The sequence below is a fragment of the Mesoplodon mirus genome (genome assembly GCF_964341445.2).
Source record: "Mesoplodon mirus genome assembly, chromosome: 7".
In the NCBI taxonomy this organism is placed as follows: domain Eukaryota; kingdom Metazoa; phylum Chordata; class Mammalia; order Artiodactyla; family Ziphiidae; genus Mesoplodon; species Mesoplodon mirus.
The window spans coordinates 78,513,758-78,519,631 of record NC_138983.1 but is presented as its reverse complement, the minus strand read 5'-3'; the positions used below and the strand labels follow the sequence as shown (position 1 = coordinate 78,519,631).

Below are 5,874 nucleotides of genomic sequence, written 5' to 3'. Positions count from 1 at the left end.
AAAATGGCATACGTTCTTTCAGAGTACATCCTAAATTCACCTGGTCATCTCGGTGGTTGTCCATGCTAGTTAATACCCTTTATCCAAAGGAGAAAGACAACTTCTCCTATCTCTAGGACAAGCACGTACTTATAGCTCAGAGGAAAGTGCCTAACACCTAGCCTAAACTCCCCTGGTGACAGAGAGATAAAGAAGATAGCTCTCAGGTCCTTAACATAAACATTCCTGGGTTGTAATGCTGGCAAGAGACTGATTTAGCTTTTAAAAAGATTTAGATACTTACGAAAGGGACAGAGGAAGTATTTCTATTACAAGCGTCTTGAGGAAATCCTCTAAAAACGGAAATAAGAAGTGATGATTCATGCAAATGAATAAGCACCTAACCCATTCCTGATTTCCCCAGCTGAACTGCCACATTAAATGAATCCTGCACAAAATGTGTGCTTCCCCAAAACTGCTCTTGGAAGTGGCTGCTTAGAGCCACGAATGGTCTTTTCCAGTTCTTGCTGCTGCTGACTGTGGCCTCTGCCTGAATTCTCACCGATGAAATGCTGCTTGTGTGGGAATGACAGCGACCACACCTCCTCTGAGCCTGAGCCTGGCAAACCTCCAGGGCGCATTTCTCGCATTTTCCAAGTTCACCACGTAAGGACATCAGCTACATGGAGTACCTTGCTGGGATGCGCCTTGGAAGGGCAGTGCGCCCATGAGCACGCCACCAGGCCTCCAGTTCTCACCTCACCCACGTGCACTGACCGTGTCTCAGCAGAAGACTGGGGTGGCCTGTGAACCCCAGCTGCTGTGCCCACCTCAACACCTCACTCTATCCCTCCAGCCCAGAGACATGCTGGGCTCCCCAGCCCCCTGCCCTGGACACTCTCTGCAAGTCTTTCTATTACAAGTTGTCTTGAGGAAATGCTCTAAAAAAGGGAATAATAAGTACAGAGTCATCCCAATGAACAGGATGTCCAGCAGTGAGCTGATGTCTCTCACGACTCACCCCTCTCTCCAAAAGGTGAAAAACTGTCATTTCATACATTTCCCCCTTTTTAAAGTTGTTGAAGCTAGGAGGGTAAACCTGGACCCTGCGATTTCACCTTGACCAGAAGCAGCAATGGCCACCTTTTAGTTTGCTTTCATTAAGATCTCTTCAGGCCGCGTGGGCCATGGGGCGGCGGTCGCGGGGCCGGCGGCTCCAGCAGCAGCAGCAACGACCCGGGAGCGCGGAGGACGGTGCCGAGGACGGCGAGAAGCGCAGTGGGGCGGGCTGGGAAGGCGGGTACCCCGAGATCGTCAAGGAGAACAAGCTGTTCGAGCACTACTATCAGGAACTCAAGATCGTGCCCGAAGGTGAGTGGGACCAGTTCATGGAAGCGCTCAGGGAGCCTCTCCCGGCCACTTTAAGAATTATGGGTTACAAAAGCCACGCAAAAGAGATTCTCCATTGCTTAAAGAACAAGTATTTCAAGGAACTGGAGGACCTGGAGGTGGACGGGCAGAAAGTTGAAGTTCCACAGCCCCTGAGTTGGTATCCTGAAGAGCTTGCCTGGCACACAAACTTAAGTCGAAAAATCTTGAGGAAGTCTCCACAATTGGAAAAGTTTCACCAGTTTCTGGTTAGCGAAACTGAATCTGGAAACATCAGTCGTCAAGAAGCCGTTAGCATGATTCCACCACTGTTGCTTAATGCTCACCCTCACCATAAGATTTTAGATATGTGCGCAGCACCTGGATCAAAGACCACACAGCTAATCGAAATGCTGCATGCTGACATGAGCGTGCCTTTCCCAGAGGGGTTTGTCATCGCGAATGACGTGGACAACAAGCGCTGCTACCTGCTTGTGCATCAGGCCAAGCGGCTGAGCAGTCCCTGCATCATGGTGGTCAACCATGATGCGTCCTGCATCCCTCGGCTCCAGATGGATGTGAACGGGAAGAAGGAGATTCTCTTCTATGACCGCATCTTATGTGACGTCCCTTGCAGTGGAGATGGCACTATGAGAAAAAACATTGACGTCTGGAAAAAGTGGAGCACCTTAAACAGCTTGCAGCTGCATGGTTTACAGCTGCGGATTGCAACTCGGGGCGCTGAACAGCTAGTGGAAGGCGGCAGGATGGTGTATTCTACGTGTTCACTAAACCCCATTGAAGATGAAGCAGTCATAGCATCTTTACTGGAAAAGAGTGAAGGTGCCTTGGAACTTGCTGATGTGTCCTCTGAGTTGCCAGGACTAAAGTGGATGCCTGGACTCACACAGTGGAAGGTGATGACGAAGGATGGGCAGTGGTTTGCAGCGTGGGATGATGTTCCGCACAGCAGACACACCCAAATCCGGCCTACCATGTTCCCCCCGAAGGACCCCGAGAAGTCACAGGCGATGCACCTAGAGCGGTGTCTTAGGATATTACCACATCATCAAAACACTGGAGGGTTCTTCGTGGCAGTATTAGTGAAAAAGTCTTCAATGCCATGGAATAAACGTCCCCCAAAGCTGCAGGGTGAGTCTGCAGAACCGCGGGGGCCTGTGCAGCCGGGCCCCGCAGATCCCATGGGAAGGAGCATTTCCCACCCCTTGGAGCTGGAGAGTAAACTGGCCGCTGGTATTAGCGACACAGGAGCAACTGAAAGAGCTGAGAATTTAGAGAATAATGGAAATAAGAAAGATGGTGTGTGTGGTCCTCCTCCATCTAAGAAAATGAAGTTATTTGGATTTAAAGAAGATCCGTTTGTATTTATTCCTGAAGACGACCCATTATTTCCACCTATCCAGAAATTTTATGCTTTGGGCCCTTCCTTCCCAAAGATGAACTTGTTAACTCGAACCGTGGAGGGGAAGAGGAGGCAGCTCTACATGGTGTCCAAGGAGCTGAGAAACGTGCTGCTGAACAACAGCGAGAGGGTGAAGGTTATTAACACTGGGGTTAAAGTCTGGTGTCGAAATAACAGCGGTGAAGAGTTCGACTGTGCTTTCCGGTTGGCGCAGGAGGGAATATATACGTTGTATCCATTTATTAATTCAAGAATTATCACCGTCTCGATGGAAGATGTTAAAATTCTGTTAACCCAGGAAAATCCATTTTTTAGAAAACTCAGCAGTGAGGCATACGGCCAAGTCAAGGACATGGCCAAGGGCAGCGTCGTCCTGAAGTACGAACCGGACCCCACGAAGCCGGACACGCTCCAGTGCCCCATCGTGTTGTGTGGATGGCGGGGAAAGGCCTCAATTCGAACTTTTGTGCCAAAGAACGAACGGCTTCACTATCTCAGGATGATGGGGCTGGAAGTGTTGGCAGAAAAGAAGAAAGAGGGGGCTGTTCCAACGAGCGAGAGTGCAGCCAGCCCTGGGGCTCCGGAGGACAAGGTGGGTGCTGAGCAAGGGGCAGAGTAGCCGGCCAGCCGGATGCCGCCACAGGCAGTGACCTGGCGGCTGGCCCGCCCCAGTGCGCTGGCTGCAGGGGCCTCCACCTCGGCGTCGCCGCTGAGACAAAACCCAGGACTACTGACTGGTGAGGCATACGTCTGTAAAGACTGGGAAGTGACGGAAGGTTAGGTCTGTGAATGACCCCCGGACTCTTTCACGTGGAGCGTATGGAAGGTATTTTTTTAGCTTGTTAGAATTTCCCCATTTCTTTGGCAAAGTTGGGTCCAGTATGTCTGTTGCCGGTAATAGACTTTCATTGTTAAAGTCTACCAAGAAATATAACTGCCCTGGCAGAAAATTTCAGGTCCCTTTTGTTATGCCTATATTGGTCTTAAGGCCTAGTGCTTCTTTTAGGCATTCTTTTTTAGAGAGAATCTGTAACTACGTGTGGATTGTTGGAAAACTGTACTATCAACTTTAATAATTGTATTAAGTTGCCCATTAGTGCGACATTAATACGCAGTGGGGTTAATATCTGAGGTCTCAGATGACTTCTGTGCCTTTGTAATAAAAGGTAAAATAAACTTTCTCACAGTAAGAGCTGTACTGTGAATTGTGATATTAGTCATGAGGGTTTTATGTGCTTTTATTGGAGTACCCTGCAATTTTAATTTTTAAATGGGGTTTGGGATCCTTGGAAAGTTTAAATAAAGAGTCATTAATGAAAAAAAAAAAGATCTCTTCATATATATGGAGATTTACAATACAAAGCTTTCTCTTTTTGTATCTGCATTTCTATTAAATACAGATATTTTCCCTACTTGGTCACTTATCTATTTTTATTGAAGTATACTTCGTTTACAATATTTCAGGTGTACAGCAAAGTGACTCAGTTACATGTATTTATGTAAGAATATATGTATTCTTTTTCAGGTTCTTTTTTCCATTATGGGTTATTACAAGATATTGAACATAGTTCCCTGGGCTATACAGTAGGTCCTTACTGTTTATCTATTTTACATATAAAAGTGTGTATCTGTCAATCCCTGTTCTTTATCTTTTTAACTTAATTTTTTACTCTCACATTCTGTTATACAGACACTTAAAAAGATATTTTGTGTTCAAATCTTTCACTTTCACTTCATACTTTTCATCAGCTTGGACACTGTACTTGAAGAAGCCTTTCCCATCCTGCATTTCCTAAGTAGTTGCCTGTGTTTTCTCCTGTTTATTTTGGGTCTCTTAACATACCAATTTTATCAAGATAACTGGCACCCATCTTCAGGATTTGTAAAATCATTTTCCTCTTAAAGTCTCTCAACCATTTTTTTCAACACTAACACATCTACCACAACCAGGAAACGCAATGTTTAAGAAGAAAACTCAAGTTTGTAATCTAACAGAAAAGGACAGGCTCTTCTTTGAAGCTCAGCGACACGTCTTAATTTAAAGGCAGGGGAGGGACTTCCCTGGTGTTCCAGTGGTGGTAAAGAATCCGCCTTCTAATACAGGGTACGTGGGTTCAAAGCCTGGGAACACTGGTCCGGGAGCTAAGATCCCACACGCCACGGGGCAATTAAGCCCGCGTGCTGCAATTAGACACGATGCAGCCTAAGAGAGATAAATAATTTTTTACAAATAAAAATTTAAAAAATAAAGGCAGGGGAAGCAGGAAAGTGACCGTCTCATGTGAATTCCTTCTTATTCAAAATACAGGTCGTAGCAGTTTACTTGGGCTGCGTCACAAAATACGACACACTGGCGGGCTTAAGCAACACAAATGCACTGTCCGACATTTACGCAGGCTGCAAGTCTGAGATCAAGGTGTCAGCAGGGTTGGTCCCCTCTGAGGGCTGTACGGGAGGATGTGCTCCAGGCTTCCTGGTGGAGAGGGCGGTTTCCTCACAAGCACATGCACTATGTATGTACCACGTAGGTGCCTGGGCTGAACTCCGATCCCAGGGCTGCTCATCCGCAGCAGCACCAGGCCGCTGGAGGGCTTGTCACGGACCCGTTGGCAGGAGGACTGCAGGCTGACACAGACGTCCGCTCAGCTGTGGACCCATGGCCCGGCCACAGCCCTGCCAGAGGCTGCCTGGTTGAAATCCAGGTCACGGTTCACCTCCCTCCTGCTTATTGCATTCAATGACCGGTTCACCTCCCTCCTGCTTATTGCATTCAATGACGCCTTGAAGACCCCCTACTGCACCAGCCTGGGTGGCACATCCCACCCAGTCATTTCCAAATCAGAAGCATGTCAATTGAGAAGGTTAAAATTAGGCCCTGGCTCAGTGCTGTGGAATTAGAATCTGTGAGGCTGGGTCCAGGCATCTGTGTTGGAATATTTTCTCCACGTGACTCTCATGCCCAAAGGATTGTATTGACGAAGCACTTCTGCTTCACCCTACTGATATTTCTGCACGAGAGCTACAGCCGTTGTTATATTAAACTGCATCCACAGGAGGAAAAGAGAGGAGGAGAGGTGATAGTTTTGCTTATCTCCAAACACGCT

At 47.5% G+C, this 5,874-nt stretch overlaps 1 pseudogene across 1 annotated transcript; it reads left to right on the top strand.

The window, feature by feature from the left end:
• The first annotated feature begins 1,166 nt into the window (after positions 1-1,166).
• Positions 1,167-4,089, top strand: LOC309807223 (RNA cytosine C(5)-methyltransferase NSUN2-like; annotated as a pseudogene). Its single transcript has one exon. The product of its transcript is annotated as an RNA cytosine C(5)-methyltransferase NSUN2-like (transcript).
• The last annotated feature ends 1,785 nt before the right edge of the window (positions 4,090-5,874 follow it).